This window comes from Megascapheus bottae, chromosome 22, assembly GCF_031878675.1.
Source record: "Megascapheus bottae isolate mThoBot1 chromosome 22, mThoBot2.hap1, whole genome shotgun sequence".
Taxonomy (NCBI): domain Eukaryota; kingdom Metazoa; phylum Chordata; class Mammalia; order Rodentia; family Geomyidae; genus Megascapheus; species Megascapheus bottae.
In genome coordinates this window covers 7,726,960-7,752,082 of record NC_143530.1, presented here as the reverse complement: position 1 = coordinate 7,752,082, position 25,123 = coordinate 7,726,960, and the positions used below count along the sequence as shown (strand labels likewise).

At 48.3% G+C, this 25,123-nt stretch overlaps 1 protein-coding gene across 6 annotated transcripts in view; it reads right to left on the bottom strand.

Moving 5' to 3' along the window:
* The window catches only part of Trerf1 (transcriptional regulating factor 1), a 70,452-nt gene extending 46,034 nt beyond the window's left edge, over positions 1-24,418 (bottom strand). Inside the window, exons 1-2 of one of the 6 annotated variants that reach the window (XM_090355659.1) lie at positions 24,229-24,418; positions 7,853-7,957 (exon numbers count right to left, since the gene is read on the bottom strand). The gene's annotated coding sequence lies outside the window, so the exon portion shown is untranslated. Of the gene's footprint in view, positions 1-7,852; positions 7,958-10,144; positions 10,220-12,654; positions 12,801-24,228 lie in introns of those variants that run through there. The other 5 variants (XM_090355660.1, XM_090355654.1, XM_090355658.1 and 2 more) reach the window with 5 other exon arrangements.
* Between the last annotated feature and the right edge of the window lie 705 nt (positions 24,419-25,123).

Below are 25,123 nucleotides of genomic sequence, written 5' to 3'. Positions count from 1 at the left end.
TCACCCACCCTCCTCTCCATCACACCTCACAACTCTCTCCCTCCACAGGAAGCTTGAACACTGTCGGCTGGGTTCTTCTAAGCCCACTTCCCCTGCCTGTCTCCCAGCCCCCACCCAAGGTTGTGAATTCAGGAAATGCAAAGCCGCCAAAGATAACTGGGACCAAATAACAAGGAGGAGATGGCCTTGTGACCTTGCTGGGCAAATGACTTCCCTCTGCACCTCAGAATCCACTTCTGCAGAGCGAGCAGAGGTGACCACAGAACTCCCAAGCCCCCTGTACCTGGGACCAAGGTGTCCAGAGGGAGGGCTTCCTACACTGATAACTGAGGGACCTCTACGGGAGGATGAAGCTGGAGTCAACCTGCATCTTATTTTGCTCCACTATTTATTTTTATTTTTATTTTTGGCCAGTCCTGGGGCTTGAACTCAGGGCCTGGGCACTGTGCTGTGCTCAAGGCTAGCGCACTGCCACTTGAGCCACAGCACTACTTCCAGCTTTTTCTGAGTATGTGGTACCAAAGAATTGAACCCAGGGCTTCATGCATGCTAGGTGAGCACTCTACCACTAGGCCATGCTCCCAGTCCCTGCTCCACGATTTGTTGTTGTTGTTGTTGTTGTTGTTTTTTGAAGAGGAAGAACAGGGGAGCTGGAGGAAGGTTCAGATTGGACTTAAGCTGGAGCTATAACGTTGTCTTTAGTAGTGCCTGCCTATAATCTCAGCTACTGGGGAAGCTAGTGGAGACAGGAAGGCCTTGGTCCAAGATCAACCTGGGCAAAAGCAAGAGACACTGCCTAAAGAGCAAGCTAAAAGCAAAAGGCCCAGAGGTATGTCTCAAATGGTAAAGTGCTTCACTCAAGACCTTGGAATATAAATCTCTATATATGTACTATGTATGCATATCCATCACAGACATATATTTTATTTATTCATTTTTTATTTATGTGGTACTGAGGAATTGAAACCAGGACTTCATGCATGCTAGGCAAGCGATCTATCACTAAGCCACATTCCCAGCCCCTCATTACATACATGTGTGTGTCTGTGTATATATGTGTATGTATATATATATGTGTGTGTGTGTGTATGTATGTATGTATGTATAAAGTATACAAGGATTACTACCATAGTTTTCAGAGGGAGACCATTGAACAGTAAAGAATTGCTGGCCAGTCTCCAAAGCAGCATTTAGTGACTCAGCTGGCAGTATGTTCTCATGGGTTTGGTGTGATTGTAAGAATGCCAAAGCCGTTGCCTGGGGCACCCCCGTCTCTCCACCCACCCTCACTCTCACTCTCTTCAGGTGAGCCCAGGCATGATGGGCCCTGGTTCGTGGTTCTCACAAGGGTCTCCACGAGTACACACAGGCAAAGCTCTCACATGACACCGGGAACTGGGCATGGAGGGTGGTAAGTCCACTTGGGGGCTCCCTACAGGCCAGCGAGGGCTGCAAAGCAGTCCATTCGGGCCTGTAGCCTGGAGCAGCTAGCATGAAGGTGGGGCAGGAAATGTGAATCACTAGCCAGTGAGTGCACTGTTGATAGCCCTTGAGGTTTGCTAGTGGGGTTGGGCCTTTAAGACCAGTGCAAACAAGGCATTGTGCAAGGCTAGCTAGAGAAAGTCTTGCCTAGTCCACCAGCCTCCTCACCTAGCCTCCCCAGCAGCTTTGGCCCCACAAAATATCTTAGCACCCTGTGCAAGGAGACGATGAATGTGGGTGGGGGCCTCCAAGGGCTTTTTGGTCTTTGCAGATGGAGCTTCTAGAAAAAAAAGTCCATCAATTCCTGGTTTACATGGGTGAGTTGATGGTCCAGACACAACAAACACCGAACAGCATACACCATGTCCCTAAGCTCATGCAGGTTCAGGAACCTAGTGACACAGCCAGGCAGTGACTGCAGGCTTTTCAAACTGTGGGCTTGTGTACACATGCAGGTAGGTGTGTGTGTGCATGCGTGCGTGCGTGTGTGCGTGTGTGTGCAGGTTCAGGGCCTCTTGCTCTCACTTCACTTTTTCACTCATCTACCAACACTACCAACTGGTCTACCTCCACTCTCTAGGATTTTTTTTTTTTGCCAGGGCAGGCTTCAAGCACAATCCTCAGACCTCAGCTTCCTGAGAAGCTGGGATTACAGTTACAGGCACTAGCCGTGGGTGCTTGGTCTGTTCAGGGCTTTTAATATAGCTCTTCTGGGAGGGCTCAAGGACTCTCTGGGGGGCTGGAACACCAACCTGCTCTCCTCTCCCCTTAGATTCTAGCATATCCACGGCCAGGATTCACAAAGCTCCCTTTCTAGCCATCTCACTGGCCTACTCCATTAGGCCAGCACGAATCCTCCTCCACTTCCTGCCTCGTCCAGGAAATCTGCCCTGACCACCTGAAGGCACAATGCTTTTCCTGCCCAGAAATCCACTCTGCCTGCCCAGCTGCCCAGCTCTGTCTTTAAGATGGTTATGAGATGTTTCGTTTTAATAAATAGATTGATTTTTACAGAACTTTAGGTTCACTATGATTTGAACTGGCCTACTGTGTGGAGTCACCATCAGTGGCAGGTGCTGAGATAAGAGTTGGTGCCTGATAGCTATCAGATCAGGATGTGACCTGATAGCAATCTGGGGAGTAACTGCCTAGATGGTGGAGTAAACACAGTTATACACCAGCTACAAGAATAGAAGCCAGTGGGCACTGATGAGCCCACGTCCCTGCCTGGTCACTATGGGGCCTGAATCACTGAACGGCTGGGCCCTCTGGACCAGGGGACATACAAGGGAAACCTTCACAGTGAGTGAGTGACACCTGCAGCCCCTTTGTGGCCAGGCACGGGGTCCAGATACAGAAGAAGGGGGAGGACGGGGGGGGGGGGGGGAGGAGGGGAGTACTCCCCTACCCCACCCCCCAACCTCTGGCTTCTATCCTTTGTAGACCATGACCAACTTTCGTTCTTATTTGCAACCAGATATCTTTATCTCCTTGTTTGTTCTTGAGAAGTATCTCATTTTGTAGCCCAGGCTAGCCTTGAACTGCCTCAGCCTCTAGATTAGAGTAGACCTGTGCCACCACACCTATCATTTGAAGATTGAAATGTTTTACCCAGCATATCAGTTGTTTTAATTAGGAATACTGAGAAGGTATCTGGTCTGTTATATCACCAGAAAGCACATCATAGTTCATCTCCTCTTGCTCTTTCCCAGAAGATCATACCCCAGGTCCCAGAGAACGTGTGTGACTGGCCCCCATCAAAGACTCAACAAAGAGAACACTGGAACAAGTATTTCCCTCTCCAATCCCCTCTTCTCACCTTCCCTCTCCCCAAGGCAGTCGCTCAGTGTTTTGGATACAGATTTATGGTCACAAAGGATATTGGTTTCTAGCAGCATAGTTTAAATAGTCGGACAGCTTGGTCAGGCTTGTTTATGGGTCTGTGTTTATCTTCCTTGAGAGAGGAAATGGCTTCCTCTGATTTTGTGGCCCAACCTAATCGCTCCACTGGTGGTCACTGGCAGCAACTGGTTTTGTCCTCACTCTGCTGTGGGCACCAGGATTCAGACAACCCCTGTGTGTTTCTCCTCCAGGCTGGCACTTCCTCTCCTCTTATGCAGCCACCCTATTTCTCCCATCCCCCCTCCATCCTGCACCCCTTCTTCTTCTCTGCCCACTCAGTCCTTCCTGATCCCATGCAGTGCCTTTTTTGTGGAGGGCAGCTTATGCATGCATGTGTGCACGCACGCGCGCGCGCGCACACACACACACACACACACACACACGCACGCACGCCTGTACCCCCAAAATGGTATCTCTATATTGCAATGGCACATATCAAGTTCTCAAAGGCCAAAGTCAAATTAAGGGCAGGACCTTTGGGAGGTTGCCTTCTGCCCTTAGGGTTTCTGCGAAATCTGAGATTTTGAATTTTCTGGTGAGAGCTGTCCAGGCTCCAAAGCTGAGGAGACCCAGAAGTGGGGCTCCCAAGGGATCCACCACTGAGCAGTGTCTAAGAAAGGAAGTCTTCGGCTTATGGGGTTGAGGGGGAGGGGATTGCTTTTGGAAATTCGTAACCATAAGCTGGACATTGCATAGTCTGTAGTCTGAATTTTATTACTTGTATGGCCAGAAAAGCTATAAATAATGAATTCAAAACCCAAGCCTGGTGGTTCACACCTGTATTCCTAGCTACTCAGGAGGCTGAGATCTGAGGATCTGGGTTTGAAGTCAGCCACCAAAAGCCAGAAGTGGAGCTGTGGTTTAAAGTGGTGGACCATTAGTTTTGAGTAAAAGAAGCTCATGGACCTTGCCCAGGCCCTGCAAGATTCACATCCCAGATCCAGCACCAAAAAAAAAAAAAAAGAAGAAAGAATTCATTTTCATTTACTAATCACTTAACCCCTACAGCTACCAGAAGCAAGCAAATGAAGTTGGAAAAAAATCAACTTCCACCCAGAGCTCAAATAAGTCCCCAAATAAAGTTCTAAGGGGAGCTGGTGGCTTATCTTATAATCCCTGCTAATCAGGAAGCTGAGATCTGAGGACTGGGGTTTAAAGCCAGCCCAGGCAGGAAAACCCATGAGACTATCTCCAACAAACTACTCAAAAAAAAAAAAGTGACTTTGTTACTCAAGTGGTAGAGCACTAGACTTGAGCTGAAGTGCTCAGGGACAGAATAAAAGCCCCACAATCAAGGGAAAAAAAAAAGGAAAGGAAGAAAGGAAGGAAGGAAGGGAGAGGAAAAAAGAAAGCCAAAAGTAGAACTGTGGCTTAAAGTGGTAGAGCACAGGCCTTGTGAAAAAGAATCTCAGGAATAGCACGCAAGCCCCAAGTTCAAGCCACAAGACTGGTACAAAATAATAATAATAATAATAATAATAATAATAACATGTTTTAAGACACTCCAAGAAGAAGCAATAGCCGATAAGCCGATAAGGCGCATTGAACAGCAGTCAGCAGAAACAACAGAAAACAGAAGCAGATCCATGTGGACTCCCAGCCTCAGAATCCAGAGATGAGATGACAAATTTTCCAATTAGCTAATCCAGTATTTAAAAAATGAAATAAAATTGTTCAAATATGGGCAAGAAACCCGAGAAGAGAAATATTACCAAGGAGATTTGAAAAATAATATACCAGAACTTCTAGAAATGACCAATAAGGGAAGTTTACTTCCTCTGAAGGAGGCTGGGGGCTCAATGGCTGTATCCCACAGCACTGAAGACACAGAACCAATTAGTTACACAGAAGACAGACTCGGGAGATTATTCACATCTTAGCCCAGAGAGACAAAGATGGAAAACATATAACAAGGGTTACAAGACACAAACACCTGTGAATCTAACCTGAGTCAACTGAGGTTCCAGAAGGAGAGAGAAAATGGGAAGTGATAACACTCACAAAAATCAAGGGTGAGAACTTCCCAGAAGAGTTGAAAGATACAAATCTTTAGTTCTAGGAACCCCAAGAAACTCAAGCAAAAACAAAGAAATTTATATTTGGACATATAATAATGATACTGCAGATTATAATATATTATATATCATAATGTATTATGTGTTTATATAAAATATTATATCTATTTGGGGGTAGGGTGGTACTAGAGATTGAATTCACGGTCTTGCATTGGTTAGGCACCTACTGTACTATTTTAGCCACGTCTCCACCCCTGCAAACAATAGTTTTTAAAGTAGCTAGAAAGAGTATCTGACCCCAGGACAAGCAATAAGACTAAAATCAACACCTTAACAGCGCAACTCAGTGCCAGAAGCCATGGTATAATGACATCAGAAAAAAAAACAAACAGGAAAGGCATCATCTAAAACCAAGGGCAGCTGGCACTGGTGGCTCATGCCTGTAATCCCAGCTACTCAGGGATTTAGGTTTGAAGTCAGTCTGGGGAAGGAAGTCCATGAGACTCTTATCTCCAATTAAGCACCTAAAATTCAGAAGCAGAGCTGTGACTCAAACTGGACGATGGCTAGCCATGAGCAAAAAAGCTCAGGGCCAGGGCCCAGTCTCTGAGTTCAAGGCCCAGGAATGGCAAAAACAAAACAAAACAACGAAAACCAGAATGGGAGGAACTCACCTCAATGTAAAAGAAAGAACTGTGGGTGAAAAAAACTCTCAGAAGCATATAAAAGACCAATGGGGCAAATAATTCTCATCCATCAAAAAATGCAATAATCTCTTTCTCCTTCTCTTTTCCTCTCTCCTCTCCTCCCCTCAATTGTCTTCTATTCTCTTCCTCCTCTTTCTTTTCCCTTCCTTCTCTTGATCCCTTCTTCCCTTTTTCTGTTTTGAGCCAGTCTCTCACTATGCAACCCAAACTAGCCTGGAACTAGCAATTCTCCTATCTTACATGCCCAAGGACTGGGATTACAGCTGTGTGTTATCTTGCCCAGCAAAATATACATTTCTAAACATCTATGCACCAAATGACATTGCCTTAAAATAGATAGAACATTTTGATTATGTTCTAAAAATTAAGAGCCTATGATTGTATATAGAGATTCCCTTTTTGAATACTTGTTTGTTAAACACATCATTTGAATTATGATGTAAAAATCAATGTTAATAAATTCTTTAATTAAAAAAATAGAGCAAAAAGGTCAGCATTGTAAAGAGCAATGGACAATCCAATAGCTCGCACATTTCTCTTGATAACGGACAAGTTACTCAGATAAAATCAGAAAAGGCTGCAGCACAGGTGGTCTGAACAACACAAGCAAAGAAGCCAATGACCACGTCCTCGATGAGCATAGCCTCGTCATTAAATGTGCACTTAAGTACTATCGTAAGACAGCCAAAGTTGAAAAGAGCTAGGCCAAAGAACTTCTGTGGAAAATCCAAACTCCCCAGGAACCCAGCTGATTTTGTTTTAGAAAAGACAGACCCCATTTTCCTCATGCCCAGGGTCCAGCACAACCGGGGTCCTGAACAGTGCTTTGCTAGTCACGGGAAAATGAGGGAAATGAGGGAGAATGCTTTATCTCCTCAGGGACAGCACAGGAGAGACAGCAACAGGCAGGACAGACCTGGGGTCCACGGAGAGGGAACAAGGTGATGCAGGAGGATCTGGGCTCTCCACAAAGAAGACGAGAGCCATGGCTGGCCTCCAAGTCTAAGGAGGGCAGGAGGCGGGTCAGGAACTGGTCTTTGGGGTTCTAGACCAACAGGCAGAACTTACAAGAGGTTCCACCACTGCTCAGCGATGGGCTGGCGGCTCTAAGGACCCGGGGGCTCTGGGTGGGCTAGGAGTCTGTCTGGCAGCATGCTAGGCTCCTAGGCCACCCCTTCCAACTCTCTTCTGCCTAGAGTCTTCTTTTTTGGGGCGGGGGGGGGGGGCTTGTCATGGAGTTTGAACTCTGAGCCTGAACGTTGTCCCTGAGCTCTTCAGGTCAAGGCTAGCACCCTACCACTTTGAACCACGGTGCCGCGTCCAGTTTTCTATTGGTTAATTGGACTCTCATGGACTCTTGTGCCTGGGCTGGCTTGGAACTGGGACCCTCAGATCTCAGCCTCCTGAGTAGCTAGGATTACAGGTGTGAGCCACCAGCACTGGCTTCTGCCCCAAGTCTTCATCCCCAAGTAATCACAAGACAGGTCCAAGGTCCCCAAGTCCAGAAGGGGGAAAGGGTGTGGGGTGCATCCCAGCTGTGCAATTCCATGACCTTCCTGCCAGCCTCTCCACACCCCAAAAAATCATCCTGTGCCAGGTCACACACACACACACACACACACACACACACACACACACACACACACACACACACACACCATCTCTTAGCACAAGACCAGGAACCCGTTCCAGAGGCCCTGGAGGATGGGTTGAGGCGAAGCCTGGTGGGAGGGAAGTGGAGCTCACCGTGGCTGGGGCAGCAGGCGGCGGGCCGGGGGCCAGGCGCGGGGCTCCTGGGCCGGCTGGTCATGCTCTCATGCTGCAGGGCAGACGGGAAGAGAAGACCCGGCTCTGAAGGAAAAAGGAGAAGGAAAGGTCACTTCCTCATCGCCTCTCCTAGTGCAGCAGCATGGTCTTACTGTGGGCACCACCAGAAGGCCCAGGGGTTCCCCAGTTGGCCATCATCCCTTTTTTGGCCTGGGGGGTACCAGGATATACATTTGCTAGGCAGTTCTAAAACTCTATGATATATCCTGCAGGACTGAAGACAAAAGCACCACGATGGCTTACCTGCGATCTCTGCTCTCTAGAGGAGCTGAGAGAGACAGAGTCAGAAACAGAGTGGTGCAGAAAGAATGAGAGACAGAGACACAGAGACAGAGCTAGACAGACAGTCAAAGACAGAGACACTGGGTATTGGTGGCTCACACCTATAATCCTAGCTACTCAGGAGGCTGAGATCTGAGGATCATGGTTCAAAGCCAGCCCAGGCACAAGACTCATCCCCAATTAACAGCCAGAAAACTAGAAGTGGTGCTGTGGCTCAAGTGCTAGCCTTGCATTGAAGAGCTCAGGGACAGCACCCACGTCCAGAGTTCAAGCCTCACAACCAACTGAAAAAAAAAAAAAAAGAAGAAAAAAAGAGACAGAGATGGACAGAAAGAGAGAGTTAGAGATACAGAGTGATGTAGAGTGAGATGGCTGGGAGCATGGCCTAGTGGTAGAGTACAAAGCTCTGGGTTCGATTCCTTGATATCACAGACACAGAAAAAACTGGGAATGGTGATATGATTCCAGTGGTAGAGTGCTAGCCTTGAGAAAGCCCCAGGACAGTGCTCAGGCCCTGAGTTTAAGCCCCAGGACTAGGAAAAAAAAATAGAATGAGAGACAGATAAAGAGACACAGACAGACTGGCAGAAATAGATAGAGATAATGAATGAGAGACAGAGACACAGAGAGACAGAGGAAAGGAGAATTTGATTTCAGGGCAAAGGAATTTGCTACGTGCTATGCTTTCTCCAAACCTACCCGGCATACTCTGCCTGGACCTGGGAAATGTGGCTCTCACAAGTAGCATGGCCCCCCACTTCTCAAATGATTTTTGATGAAGGATCAGGTTAGTTTCATTTTTCTGATTTCTAAATCATCTCAGAACAAACATTTCCTTGAACTACAGAATTGTCTCTTAAAGCGGACTAGAAATAAATCTGTTTGCAAATGTGGAGAAGGCTGATGCTCCAACCCACTGGTTAATACTGTGAAAATGAATTTTTAAAAATATTCAGAAACCCTTTGTCTGTAAAAGCTAGTTTAAAAAAGAAAAATGTCGTCCTCTATCTACTGCCTGAAGACCCAAGGGACTATTCTAGTCATCCATCCAAATGTTCAAGAGAAATATTACTTGCTCTAACCTCTCCACTTCTAAGTATTTCTTATTTTATTTTATTTTGTGCCCTTCCTGAGGCTTGACCTCATGGCTTAGATGCTGTCCCTGAGCTCTTTCACCCAAGGTTAGTGCTCTACCACTTTGGGCCACAGCACCACTTCCAGTTTTGTTTTGGATGGTTGTGGGACTTGAACTCTGGGCCTGGGCGCTATCCCTGAGCTCTTCAGCTCAAAGCTCCTGCCCTACCCCTTAAGCCCCAGCGCCACTTCCAGTTTTCTAGTGTTTAATTGAAGATAAGACTCTCATGGTCTTTAGTACCCAGGCTGGCTTTGAACCGTGATCCTCAGATCTCAGCCTCTTGAGTAGCTGGGATTCCAGGCGTGAGCCACCGCACCAGCCACTTCAGGTTTTTTTGATGGATAATTGGAGATAGGAGTCTCAGGGACTTTCTTGCCCAGGCTGACTTCAAACTGTAATGCCCAGATCTCAGCAGCTTGAGTCTCTAGGATTACAGGCATAATCTGGCACAATATTTTAAATGGTAACAGACGAGAACCTTAAAGAAAACCTTTTTTTTTTCCCCTCTAAGATTGGTTTATTTTCTTCCTACTGCAAGTATAAACACATATAGTCTCACTCTCAGCTTCAGAGGCTAAATTATCTGCAATTTTGGGAGTTTGAGATTCCAGTAATAAGCACATTCAAATGTTCCTATACAACAGAACTTTTTTTTTTTTTTTTGTCAGTTCTGGGGCTTGAACCCAGGGCCTGCACACTGTCCCTGAGCTTCTTTTGCTCAAGGCTAGCTCTCTACCACTTGAGCCACAGTGCTACTTTCAGATCTTGAACTTTTACCCAAAGCCTTTTCCTACCTAGGGGCCTTTGCACATGCTGGTCTGTTTCCCTGAGACACTGTTTTCCTGGCTCTCCATTCACTCACTCATCTCTGCTCCTCATTCAGGTTCTATCTTCCAGGAAGCAGCTGTAAGTCAGGAGGAGCTGGTCTCCCACTCCAGCCTGAAAGCCCTAATTAGGATATAGGGCCTGTCAGTCTCCCCTGCCAGCCCCCACCACACACACCATGGCCTGGCACAGCAGCTGTCTACACATCACAGTCTCACAAACACAGGCTTGGGCACTGGTGGCTCACACGTGTCATCCTAGCTATTCAGGAGGCTGAGATCTGAGGATCAAGGTTCGAGGCCCCTCTGAACAGACAAATTTGAGACTCTTGTGTCCAATAAAACAGAAAAAAAAGGCCAGGAGTTTGGCCTAGAGGTTAAAGCGCTTGCCTAGCATGCATGAAGACCTGGGTTCAATTCCTCGGTACCACATACATAGAAAAAAGCCAGAAGTCGTGCTGAGGCTCAAGTGGTAGAGCTCTAGCCTTGAGAAAGTCCAAGGACAGTGCTCAGGCCCTGAGCTCAAGCCCACGACTGGCAAAAAAAATAAAAAAACAAAAACAAAAACAAAACAAAACAAAAAAAACAGAAAAAAAAAAAAAGCTGGAAGTGGAGACATGGCTTAAGTGGAAGGGCTAAGAGAGACTGCACTGGCCCCAAGCTCAAGCCGCAGGGCTGGCACAAAACAAGTCACAAAACACACTCCGTGTAGCCCAGCAATATCACAAAGCCCTTAGTGCATGCTGTATCCCTGCGGGCCTAGGCCGACAGGAGCCTCCACAAGGAAGAGGCAGGCTTCTGTCCTGAGCATGCCCACAGCAGCCAGAGGGGTGGGCACTTCTGCCTTGAGCTTCTGCATACAATGTATCACTTTAAACCTTTTTTGCATCCTGGAGATTAAAGTGGAAGAAATTCCGGAAGAGAGAAACAACATCTTCATTGTTAAACAGGAATACTAACCCTTTCTTCCTCTGTCCTCCACACCCCCACAGCCCCCAACACCCCCTCCATCCCCTCACCCTCATCCTGGCTTATCACCATCACCCTGAGCCTGGGAGCCTTGATGTAAACGGAAATATAATGAAATACCAGAACTAAAAATCTTTGTCATTTATGACACCAGAGCAGGCCCAGCTCCAGAATAAGGCAGAACGTAAACATTCACACTAAATTTTATGCTCGTGGGAGGGTTGGAGGGCAGGTGAGGCTGGCCCAGGTCTCCCAGGCCAGCCCCCGCTGGACAGGTCAAGGCCCTTCCCAGAACTGGCCGTGAGGCAGTGGAATGGCCATCTGTATTGTGCTGGCCTTCCCAAGACCAGCCAAGACCAAGGGGTGCCTTTCTACTCTGCTCCCCTCATGAAGAGTGGCTGGGGCTCTGCTCCTAGGCAAGTCCCAAGGCAGGGACTTGAACACAAACTTGGTAATAAATGCTCCTAGCAGCATCAGTTACCACAAGTGGAAAGGACTCAATGTCCACTGATGGATGGAGGTATAACAAATGCAGTATATACACACCAGAGTATTATTCAGCCATGAAAAGGGATTAAATGATGATAGACCCTAGACTTGATGAACCTCAGAAACACGGAATCAAGGGAAAGATGTCAAACACAGGAAAGCTCCGAAGAGGCGAGTCCACGAAGGGAGATAGAGGACGGTCTGGGGCTGGGGAAGAGTGTGTGTAAGTGATTAATAGGTCTGGGGTTTGCTTTTCTAGGGATGAAAAAAAGCCTTGAAACTAGACCAAGACGTGGCGACACACACTGGGAGCACACTGGCGGATGCTGACCTAAGGGGCAGCGAACCTCTTCACTTCCAACGGCCGTCTGGATAGCGACAGGATCTTTCGAGGCCCATGTGAAACCATCCCTACAGGACGATGAGCTGCGAGCAACTGGCAAATACAAGACTCTCCCATCAGGAACCAAAATGATTTTTAGGGGTGGATACGGCCTCAGCGCGCTCTCCACAGGTTCATTTTATTCCATCTCAACTTTAGAAAAACAAAGGACACCTGGAGGGCCCCATCCGCAGAGCTGATCCAGCCCTGCACTGTTCTCTACAAAGGTCCTTGGGGCATCTGGAAGATGCTCCAGGCACAGGGCGGATTTGCACCCCCAATGCCCTCACTTCACATGAGTCAGTAATCCCCTCCATGACCGGAAGTGACCTAGAGGGATCTAGAAAATCCACCACGCCGGGTGCGGCAGCTCATGCCTGTAACCCAGGCTGAGAGCTGAGGGTTGCAGTTTGGAAGCTGGACTGGGCGGGAAAGTCTCACCACGAGACTTTTTAATTCAGAGGCTGGAGTCAGACCTGGGCGCTGTCCCTGAGCTTCTTTCGCTCGCGGCTAACACTCTACCACATGAGCCACGGCTCCATTCCACCCTTTTTGGTGATTAACTGGAAATAGGACAAGGACTGAGTGGGTGGCAGGAAAGGGAGACTGGTGGGGGAGGCCTCAGAGGAAAAGAGCGTACCCCCAGTGACACTCCTTGTCCCCCAAGGTGCAGGGCCTCCAGTGGGTCTTCTGGGCTGAGTGGGAAGAAGATGGCCGGGCCCAGATGTTCAGCTGGAGGTGAGCCGGGGAAGGGCGCTGGCCCAGCCCGGGCTGCTGCTCAGCAGAGCCAAGGGTGTTTCGAGCACTGGCTGAGCCTTCCCTTCTGTGCATTGTGAGGTTTCGGGGGGCAGTGTGTGTCATGGAGCCAACATGGAGATTGTCACCCAATGTCCCTGGTCCTTGGCACTCTCCCTAGGGAGGAGGAAGCGTGAGCCCCTGGATCCGAGATGGGGGCGGAGCAGCCATGAGGCAGGCTTGCCAACCGCACCTGGGGAACGGGCATGGAGCCCACCGTCACCCTGTGCATGGCGGCTGTGCCCGCTGTGTGCCCACAGAGAAACCTTCCTCTCCTAACTGTCTCTCCAGTGCAGCCACTGGCAGGCGCCATGAAGAAAGTAGGAGCGGAGGCCAGCGGGGTGGAGTCTGGGGTAAGGCCTCAGCCTGTCCCTACCCTGGGCCCCCCAGGCCTCAGGGGCAGAGAAGGAAGCCAGGAGTATCCTCCACTCCCGCCCTCTACGGACAGGGCTCCAAGACAGAAAAACAGACGCCCCAGTAGAGGACTGGGGTGGGTCCCCCAACTCCTGTCCCACCCCAAGACCACCTGGGCTCCTCAGTACCTCTTCTGGGCCTCCCGAGCAATGTCTCCCAGAGCGGGCCCCAGCTCTGACTCATCTCGATGGAGAGGAAAGCTTGCAAAAATAACTCGGGAAGGAGTCTCTCCTATTCTTCTCATTCACGACACAAGGGAAGGGAGAGGCAGGGCAGGAAGCAGGGGAGGAGAGTGCCGGGCGCTCACCCCCTTCTCTCAATTACATAAGCGGAGAGAGGGTCTTCTCTGTACCTTCTCACACCTCTCCTTCCTGCTCCCTTGAGCCCCCGCCACCCTGGGAACACGCCTGGGTGAAGTGCTCTCCTGAGATGTCTGTCCTGGAGCAGAATTAAACTCAAGAGCCTCTGCAGGGCCCCGGGTGGCATTTGGAGTTGGCAGCACTGGCTAGCTCCCTCCTTGATGGCATTGGTGGTAGGGCTTGCTTAGAAGACCTGGGCTTAAAAGACCTAAAAGAACCTAGCCACTCCGGAGGCAGAAATAGAAGATCCTGTTCTGAGGATAAGCTCTGGTGAAAGTGGGGGATTCTATCTGAAAAACAATCTAAAGCAAGAAGGGTTAAAGGCCATGGTCCTGAGTTCAAATCCCACTACTGTAATCCTAACTACTCAGGAGGCTGAGCAAAAAAAGTCTATGAGAAGCAGGAAGTGGTGCTGTGCCTCAAGTGGTAGGGGGCCAACCTTGAGCCAGAGAAGCTCAGGGACAGTGCCCAGGCCCAGAGTTCCAGCCCCAGAACTGGCAGTGGCACGCACATGCACACACATATCCGCATGCACCCCAAACCCAGAACGACAACAAAAGGAAAAAAATACTTGTGATCATATTCAGGCTTTCTCAAGCTTTCGGAGAGAAGGGCTCCAACTCACTTCCTCCCTGATTCTGGAGGCTGAGAGCTGGAAGACTGCATGTCCAGGTCAGACTATACAGGGAAGTCCTTGAGACTCTGATCTCCAGTTAACCACTAAAAAGCTACTAGTAGAGCTGGGCGCCGGTGGCTCACACCTGTAACCCTAGCTACTTAGGAGGCTGAGATCTGAGGATCTCAGTTCAAAGCCAGCCCCAGGACTAAGGAATGTGAGACTCTTATCTCCGATGAATGACTAGAAAAGTGGCACTGTGGTTCAAAGGGTAGGGCGATAGCCTTGAGGTAAAGAGCTCAGGGACAGTGCCCAGGCCCAGAGTTCAACTCCTACCACTGCCAAAAAAAAATGCTACAAGCAGAACTGTGGCTCAAGTAGTAGAGCACCAGCCTTGAGTAGTAAAGGTAAAGGAGGGCCACCAGGCCCTGAGTTCATACCCCAGTACTGGCTTATGTGCACATGCATGTACACCTTACACACACAAAAGTAAAAGCAGAGATGCAAAGAGGGAGATCAGATGGGGGAACTGTGGTTAGAGAACAAGAAACTTGACAGCAAGTATCTTAGGGAAAAGATACTGAAGCAGAGGCTCTCTAAGTGATGATGTAAGGTACTGTGATGATGGGAGGGGTGGCGTTAGGGGGATGCGTGAGCTACGACGGCCAAGTCAGCTGACAGTCCCTAACACAGGAGTCAAATGAAATGTATGTAAAATATAGAAGTAAATGACAGAAGGAAACAGCTGAAAAGAGTTAAAGGTGAGTGCCTCATGGAAGCAGGATTACAAAAACCTCAGAACCTCCCCAAAATATGTTGTTCAAGAAAATGGGGAAGGGGGGGGGGAACAAAGAATAGAAAAAAGAAAAAAAATGGGAACAGATCAATTTGTATTCATCTGTTTAAGCTCAAAACAGTTAACAACTGGGACAGATAATAAGTGCACGGCTGATCAGATTCTAGAGGTTGTACCCAAATGAATGAAAATCAAATTGATTTAATGAATGGACTCAATACACGGGCGTGGGGTGGGGAGGGGCCCAGGCAAGGCATAAAATGTGAGGGAGCAGGGCTATTTGTGGACCAGAGTCTGGAGGGCTGTGGGGAGGCTGGAGCAGGGGCTGAGATCCAGGCCTGCTCCTTCCTTCTAGGCTGACACCTCCTGCCCTGGCACCTCAGAGCCCAATGAATACATTCTCTGGAGTGGGGGGGGGGAGAGGTAAATGGAGAATTAGCAGAGATAGGCTCCCCTTTCATTACCTATCTGAGGGCAGAAAATATGAATTAGACCAAACATACATCTGCTCAAGATTCTGATCTTCTCAAGTTTAGTAGGAGAATAAAGGAACATTGAGAAAGAGGCAACAAAGAAGATCCATCTTCCTCTAAGTGTCATTGGCATGTATAAACGGGTGATTGGTGGAGGTCGGCCCTCTCACAGAAGACAAGAATCCCAGCCCTGAGTCTGTAGCTCAGGCCTGTAATCCTAGCTACGCAGAAGGCTGAGATCAGATGATCAAGGTCGAAAACCTGCCTGGGTAGGAAAACACATGAGATTCTTCATCTCTAACTAGCTAGCAAAAAACCGGAAGTGGAAGTGTGGCTCAAATGGTAGAGTGCCACATGGTAGAGTGCTAAGACAGCACCAGGTCAGAAGAAGTAGTAGAAGTAGATAGGAGGAGGAGGAGGAGGGGAGCGGGGAGGAGGAAAAACAGTACGAAAACAGCAAGAATCCCATCAGCTTGACAACGGAGAAAGTGAGGCAGACCCCCAGAGAGAAGAGCATATATAGTGTGGTTACACTCCAATGACTGTGACATGTCTGAGGCAAGAGGGAAATGACAGGGGCGAGATGTGCTCCCCAAATGGTGAGCCAAAGTCAAAGAGAGAAGGTGGGAAATCATATCAGCAAAGCCTCTAAGTCATCTTTATTTCTGTGTATCAGTACTAGGTCCTAAACTCAGGGCCTTGAGCTTTTCTGTTCATGGCTGGAGCTCTGTTCAAGGCTAGTTCCTGGCACTCTACCACTTGAGTCATGCCTCCACTTCTGGCTTTTCTGCTGGCTAAGACATTTCCCAGATTTGTCAGCCTGAACTGGCTTAGAACTGAGATTGTCAGATCTCAGCCTCCTTAGGAGCTAGGACTACAGGTGTGAACCACCGGCATCAAGCCCTCTAACTCTTCTTCAAGGCTTCAGCCCCGGGGTCAGCTCTATGAAATCTTTCCCCTCTAAAGCCTTCCCTTGCCAATAAAGAAGCCAAGCAGCAGAGCTTTGAACCCTGCTCAGATCTCCTGCCTCCTGCCTGGAATGGAGTAAGGCCTTGCATGCAAGGACAGAGATTCACCTTTGTACATTCAATGTCAGCACAACACCAAGCCCACAACTAACACTCAAAGCTGAGTACTATGCTGGCTGGATGGCAGGGACCACAGGGGTCTAATGGCAGGAGGGCAGGCAACGATGTAAACTGGCTGAAAGAAACCAAATCAATAGACTCTGAAGCCCAGATGCTTCCCAGAGCAAGCAGGCCTCCTGTCTGCCCATCTTGGAAAGTGAGAATTTAGACCATAATTGCTTGAGCACTCTGTAAATATTCCCAGCTTGTGAGGGCATGTTTGGTTACTCACAGATCAAGTGACAAGTGAGACACAGGAAACAAACTGAATGATTGAAAAGAGGTGGGGCCCCGGGCAAGCACCAGAGACCCATGTAAGGAGATGCCATCAGATACACAGGCTTGCCCCAACAGCTCGAGCACCCCCTTTTCCATAGTTCATTACAGGAGGACACGGAGTGAGAATCTTTTTCTCCGCCACACCCCCAATATAGCATCTACTTCCATGGGCTTGTTTCTAGGATAGAAAACAGAACTGTCGCACAGGTTCCAGAATAGCAGCAGCTGCTGGAATGAGATGGCCAGGCTGAGAGCCCAATAATGACTAAGAACCATTTCCTTCAAAGGGGGTCGGTAGCAGACGAGAGATTTTGAATGGCAAACTGTCCACACAGCACACGTCACCACTTCCAATCAGATGAGACTATTGTCTTGGATGCTATAATCTGATTGGCCAGTGAGACAAGGCTCATATCCACACACTTAGCCAGAGTCCCTAAGACGCTGAACAATCCCTTGAAGCTAGACCATGACTACAAGAAAGAAGAGCAGGTGGAGTCTCATAAACTTAGTATGGCAAGGGCAAAGGGAGTGGCAGTTCTTTTTCTACCTTTCCATCCTCCAGGCAGGAAGACAGCTTGTGCTCGTCTCCTGAGCCTACAGAATGTCCAGCAGCCTGTATCCATACCACTTGTGATTGCATCCACATATCCCACAACAACGGACCCAGCCAGCTAGCTGGGGCAGACCCCTTTGTCTACCCTTTACAGAGGAGAAGGAAGTGTGGATGTCAGTGGAAGCACCTGGCTTGAGGACCACAGGGAGTGAGATTAGTCACCACTGTGGTCTTCAAAGTCAGCAGCCCCCCCTTACCTAGAACAACCAAGCTAAATACTTAGAGTAGACTGCAGAGATGTGTCCCAGGCTCAAGCACCACGCTGACCCGCTCCCAGGATGGGATTTCTCTATCAGGGCAGAACCCATATTCTCATAGAGTAATGTGAGAATCCAGATATGTCCAGGATTCAAGGCTGGTTCTCTATGTCACTGTAATGAATACTAAGAAGTACTGTGGTAAGTTGATATGGACAACATGGAATGAGGCAAAATGGCAGACAATGGACAAAAAAAAAAAGCCCCAATACTGTTCACACATTTCAAAAAGTAGACCAGATTCTGGTGGCTCACGCCTGTCATCCTAGCTACTCAAAAGGCTGAAGTCTGAGGATCAAGGTTTGAAGCCAGCCCCATGTGACTCTTATTTCCAGTTAAGCATAAAACAAAACAAAACAAAACCAGAAGTGGAGCTGTGGCTGAAGTGGTAGAGTGCTAGCTAGTGTTGGGCACCCAGGCCCTGAGTTTAAGCCCCAGGACACACACACACAAACACACACACACACACAGAGTGATTCAACTTTCTAGGCTGTAGGTGACTCAGAAGGAGGTTCCAAATCATATTACCTGGAGATTTCTCACCTCATCCCCAGCTACAGCAACTGGAAACAATTTACCAATACCCACCCTCAGGGGTCTCCTCCCCCAGGGGGCCTTCTTCCCTGGCAAACCTCAACAGAAAGCAAATCTAGAAACGCTGGCAGGAAGGAGGCAGGGCAATACTGAAAGTCCTAGAGGAGGGAGTTGGAGGATGAGGCCTCTGCATGGAGGCTATGTGGATTCGTGCAATCCAAGACCATTATCAGCAGAAAATGGCATCCAAGCCATCATCACAGGCACTGGGACCTAAGCCAGGTCCTGTGGTCCCAAGTGTCTCCTCCTCACTCCATCTTGGGCTTAAACTGTCAGATGGACTTGGCCAGGAGGAGCCTGGCTCCTCTTCACCAACAGCTTGGCTCCTGTGGTCTTAATGGCCAACAACCAGCCCCCAGTGTCATCACAACTCGATGACACAGCTCACAACAGAGGCAGACAGCCCATCCTGTAGGCCCAGCCAGATGTCAAGGAAACGGAGAAATCCTACGACATGGGTAATTCCAGAAGCATACCATGAAAGCAAAAAGGACAGATACATTTGACTGTTTAAGGCATACTCATTCTATGTGTAAATAAATAAAAACGCATATGTAAAATTGTCAATGATCTTCCATAGGTATAGTATCTTTAATATATAAACAGGGTGTCTTACTTTGTTTCTCAAGGGGTTTCATACTCTCGAGAGAAGGTGTGCTTCGGGAGTTTAAACTACCATCGGGATGTGAGTGTAATGATGTAGTCACAATCCTCTACGTGAGAAATGAATTGGACATCTGAACAGAAGCCACCCCCACCACCCCTACTGCATCTCCAGAACCCCCGTGTGACGGCTCCATTGGGTCCCGGGCCTTTTGCTGCACAGACCTGAACCAGCCACAGTGGCCTCACAGTAGTGAGTGGCCTTAGAAAACCTGACTTTGGGTTCTGAACTGGGATGCAAGGCTCCTGCCATGAAGACACAGGGACGGCTCCCCCACCCCGCTTCTCCATTGCAAATGGGACAAGAGATGGAAAAGAAGTACCAAGGCCAAAGGAGGTCCATCCCTGACCCCAGCTTCCGTGGGGGCCTCCAAAGATCACATGGGCCCCTCTGGGGCTTACTTAACTCAGAGAGGAAATTACCCCACCGACACTCATCAACGGATACCAAGACTGGAAGGGCAGAGCAGTAACCAGCCCAACCACCACTGCCCATGTCCCAGCCAGAGGAAATGGAAAACTTCAAGGATGGGAGGAGAAAAGTGTATATATATATTTTTTTCCTCTAAGAATATTTTAGGCCAGCTGTCAGCTAGAACTACTGAAATCCTCTGAATATACATATACAAATATACATTTATGTTTGTGTAATATATGTCTGTATACATATATATATATATATGTGTGTGTGTGTGTGTGTATTCACAATTTTTTTTCTCTTAAGACTAGGTGAGCTGTCAGCTATGACCATAGAAAATCTCTGCATGCATGCATACATACATACACATACACACATACATGCATATATGTGGGGGGTATGTTGTGTATATGTATGTATGTATGTCTACATATACTTTAGGCATATTCGTATGTATAAGCCTTTATAAATAGTGTATGTATATCTATACATGCATATGTTTCTATTTCTATAGGTATATATGTGTATTAGATCTAAGCTACAGTATCCCTGGTGGGTTCAAAATGGAAATCTAAAAACAAATCCAGGTAAAGTGAGGCGCCAGTGGTTGACACCTGCAATCCTGGCTCATTAGGAAACTGAGATACAGGGATCAAGGTTGAAGCAGAGCCAGGGAAGATGAGTCTGTGATATTCTCATCTCAAATTCACTACCCAAAAGCCAAAAGTGAAGCTATGACTCAAGTGGTAGAATGCTCATAAAAGCTCAGGGACAACACCTGGGCCCTAATTCCAAGTCCCAGGACGGGCACTAAAACAAAAACAAAAATAAAATAAAAATAACTTTAGGAAAGCAGATAGAAACCACCAACTTAGGCCGGGAGTTTGGCCTAGTGGTTAAAGTGCTTGCCTAGCATGCACGAAGACCCAGGTTAGATTCCTCGGTACCACATACATAGAAAAAAGCCAGAAGTGGTGCTGAGGCTCAAGTGGTAGAGCTCTAGCCTTGAGAAAGTCCAAGGACAGTGCTCAGGCCCTGAGCTCAAGCCCAGGACTGGCAAAAAAAAAAAAAAAAAAAAGAAAGAAACCACCAACTTGTGAGTAGTCAGGGTTGTAGCTAAAGGGAGGAAGCCTGTGAGAGCCCCCACAATTGAGTGCTAACAGCATACCTCCAGAACACCTGCCAACTCAGGCCCCCATTTCTTGCACCATTTGCGATTCCTTTTCTTTCTTTCTTTCTTTCTTTCTTTCTTTCTTTCTTTCTTTCTTTCTTTCTTCCTTCCTCCCTCCCTCCCTCCCTCCCTCCCTCCCTCCCTCCCTCCCTCCCTCTCTCTCTCTCTCTCTCTCTCTCTCTCTCTCTCTCTCTCTTCTTTTGCCAGTCCTGAGACTTAGACTCAGAGCTGAGCACTGTCCTTGGGTTTCCTCAAGGCTAGAGCTCTACCACTTGAGCCATAGCACCACTTCTGGCCTTTTCTGTGTATGTGGTACCAAGGAATCAAACACAGGGCTTCATGCATGCCAGGCAAACACTCTACCACTAGGGCACAATCCCAGCCCCTGCTACGCCTTTTCAAAGGCTGAAAGCAACTGAAATCCCGTCTCTGCATTCTCAATAACAACAGTCGCTAACTATTACAGGCTAAATCTCACGATGAGAAAGAGCTAGACGCTGTCCTGATCTGCTAGGGAAGTAGTGTCATGAGAAACCTCCATAGGGGCTTGCCTGTTACAGCGGCTGCAGTCTGGGATGGAAAGCTGGGAACTGGGGGCTACTCCCCTAATGGGAATGAGGAACTGAGCTCAGAGATCCCCCACCCAGGCAAAGACCACCATCTACCACAGGCCCAGGGGTATAGAGTCCAAAGCAATGCAAATGTGGGAACAGCAGAGCCCCAGGAGGTGTCACCTAATGGTGGCATGGCGGGGGGGGGGGGGTTGTTGGGCACTGGGCTTCGCTTGTTATCCCACCAGTGAGATGATAGGATTTGGTCAGGTCTCCTCTACCTTTGGAGTCCTCACATCCACAATGGCCTGAAGCTGGAACATGCTGACATGCAGGCCAAAGATACAGCTAACACTTCGGTGATTTCTGCATGGCTCAAGTATTTCTGGGGTCAGTTGCAGGGATTCAAGAGAAAAACAGGAAGGGAACATCAGGGAACGTCTGGAACAGGAGCAAAGGTGGCCACTCCCAGCTTTCTTTTTTCCCCTTTCCTTCCTTCCTTCCTTCCTTCCTTCCTTCCTTCCTTCCTTCCTTCCTTCCCTTCTCTCCCTCTTCCTCTTTTCTTTTTTGGCCAGCATTGGGGCTTGCATTCAGGCCTTCATGCTTATTCAGCTGGTGCTTTGCTACTTGAGCCATGCTTCCAGCCTGTTTTTTTCTTTTGCTAGTTAATTGGAATTTTTCTTTCTGTCCAGGCTGGCCTTGAACCACAATCCTCTAGTTCTCAGCCTCCTGAGTGGTTAGGTGTGAGCCATCAGCACCCAGTTGTCTCTTCTCTTCTTCACACTCCCCTCATGGGAACCCACAGGGCTCTATTATGGCTTCTCTGCCATCTTTTTTTTTTTTTTTTTTTTTTTTTTTTTGCCAGTCCTGGGCTTGATCTCAGGGCCTGAGCACTGTCCTTGGACTTTCTCAAGGCTAGAGCTCTACCACGTGAGCCTCAGCACCACTTCCGGCTTTTTTCTATGTATGTGGTACCGAGGAATCGAACCCAGGTCTTCATGCATGCTAGGCAAGCACCTTAACCACTAGGCCAAACTCCCGGCCCCAATTCTCTGCCATCTTGTACCCAGCCTTTGGCAGTAATCCACGACGACACAGGAATAGAGCCTAAAAGGGACTCAATCACACTAGAAGAGCAGGGACTTGTGCTCTGCTCCGGAACTTCCCAGGAGCAAGTGCTTTTGGTGGCAATGAGTCAACATGTCTTTATTGTTTATTTATATGTTTTCACAACAGGTCTGTGGCTGACAGTTGGTTGGAGAACCCGCCAGCCATTCCCAGTCCCCCCACCCCAACCCTCCCCTGCCACACTGCACTCTGCCACAGAGCCTGGAGACACTAAACTCCCTCTCCTGGCCTTTCTTACAACCAGGGGTGACCACAGCTCATGCCAGGAGTGTAGAGACGAGAAGCATTAGGACAAACCAAAAAAACCAAAACACTGAAGATGGGCATCACACACAGAGATGCAGGGCACCAGTGGCTCATGCTTATTATTCTAGACACTCAGGAGGCTGAGATCTAAAGATCTCAGTGTGAAGCCAACCCAAGTCTCTAATTAGTCACACACACACACAAAAAAGCCAGAAATGGAGCTGTAGCTGAAGTTGTAAATGCTAGCAGAAAAGCTCAGGTCCCTGAGTTCAAGTCCTAGGACCGCCCCCCAAAAAAACTTACACATTCTTTTTTTTGGGGGGGGGGTCATGGAGCCTGAACTCTGGACCTGGGCTCTGTCCCTGGCTCTCAGCTCAAGGCTACTGCCCTATCATTCCGTCACAGCCCCACTTTCAGCTTTCTCGAGTTTAACTGGAGATAAGAGTCTCCCTGCTTTGTAGTGCCCAGGCTGGCTTTGCACCTTGATCCTCAGATCTCAGCCTCTTTAGTTAGGATTATAGGCGTGAGCCACCGTACCTGGCTAAAACTTACACATTCTTGAGGTCAGTGTTGAACTGCAGATCAACACCAGAAAACCACTGCCAGCACCCAAATTTCTTGCTTTATGAGAAAATGCAACCATTTCTCAGATGAGAATTGGCTCATTTTCTGTTACTTCTTGTGTTATGTCATCTCCATCAAGTTTCTACACCAACCTTGAAGTTCCACTTTCCCTTCTTTTCCTATTCCTGTTCTCTATCCTGATTCACAACATGGCCCTGGGGCCAGAGGACACGCCTCTACTTGTGACAATTCGTGGTAGCACCTGAACCCAGCCAACTTTTTATACAGTTGCAAAAGATGGAGGAACAAATCACACTGTGAGGTTCCTCTACTTCTTGGATGACTGTTAAGATCTAATAAAAGCACATAAGGCTATTTCTTCAAATGTATTTATAGTTCACAATTCTTGAATTTCAAAGCAGGGATCGGGGCTCAGCCAAACTCATTCAGACTGACTCATCACCAATACAGAAGGCCTGGAACAAGTAGCTAGTTCTTAGAACACTTGTGTAAACAGAACCCATTTGTGACTCAGCCCAGGATTCTTCCCAACAAGGACTGATAGAATGTGAACCCCACCTGGCTGGGCCCCAGAACCCCCCCCCCCAAAGCTCCTCACATGCAGGTAGAGAGATGTATATTTTAATTTTGAATAAGATTAAGTTTAAACCATGTAGCAAACTCTCCAATCCACAGTTTCACCAGGAGCTGGTAGCTCATGCCAGTAATCCTGGTTTCTCAGGACGTGGAAATCTGAGGATTGTGATTTGAAGTCAGCCCAAGCAGATAAATTCTCAAGAGTCCAATTCATGAGAAGAAAAGCTGGGGGTAAAGGTGTGGATCAAGTGGTAGAGCATCAACGCTGAGCAAAACAGCTAAGCAAGAGCACCAGGCCCTGAGTTCAAGCCCCAGTATTACACAGACAGAGCACAGACAGACAGACAGACACTCACACCAACATGTTTTTCTGCAACAATCCACACATTTTGGTCTCTTTGAAAGTGAAAAGTGCCAAAGCCAAGGACTGTGCCCCTATGACCCCACACCCACCTCACAGCCAAGTCTGACACCACCCCCAAAACAAGAGCAACCAAGTCAAAATTTGAAATCACATGCTAATTGACACAAGCCCACTACCCTTTCTTACCTGCACAAGCTACAGAAGTGAGTCACGGTTTCAGGGTTCCTTCATTTCAAGAGTGGCTTGTAAGTTTTTTGTGACTCAGACACGACATCCCATTCCTGTTCTAGTCATAAAGAGTGTGGAGTGACAGCTTTATGGAATGGATAAGCACCCCATAATGAGTCCTGAGGGGAGCTGGAGGGGGAGGCGGGCAGACCACAGGAGGGAGGCTGAGGGAGCTCTTTCAAGTGGCACCGCTCGGTGGTCCCAGTAAGGGACATGGCCAGCGGCTACGGATCAACAAAGGTACTCTACTCGGCTGTCTCTTTTCTTCTTCTCTTTCTTGCTTCTTGCCCCTTCCTCATCTCTGTCTCCCCACTACACACCACAGGCCTTCATACCTGTCCCCCGTGGTGAACAGGAGCAAAAGAGAAAATGTTCTTGAGGCAGGTCCTTCATTGGTGGCTCAGGCCTAGAATCCTAGCTACTCAGGAGGCTGAGATGGGAGGCAGCCTGGGTAGGCAAGTCCGTGAAACGCTTGTCTCCAATTAACCAAAGTGGAACTGTGGCTCAAGGAACAGAGCTTCAGACTCTGAATTCAAGTGCCAGTTCCAGTACAGGAAAAAAACTTAAAAGAAAAAGAAAATGTTCTTATCCGACCAGATTAAATTAAGTCTCAGAGGATGCTCAGACTGCCATCTTTCTGGAACTTCTTCTGACCAGTTCACCTCACTTACCCATAGTTCCCCAGTTGATGGGGTTTTAAGGGGTCATCTCTGTGTACCCAGTATGTGCCGCTGGTTCTACAGTTCTCCAGAGCCCTGTCAGTGACAGGGAACCCCTCAGCTTTAATGGCTCCCAAACTGTCCCCAAGTAGACTCCCCTCACATCCTTCCGGACTGGGGTGTGCTGATGTTCA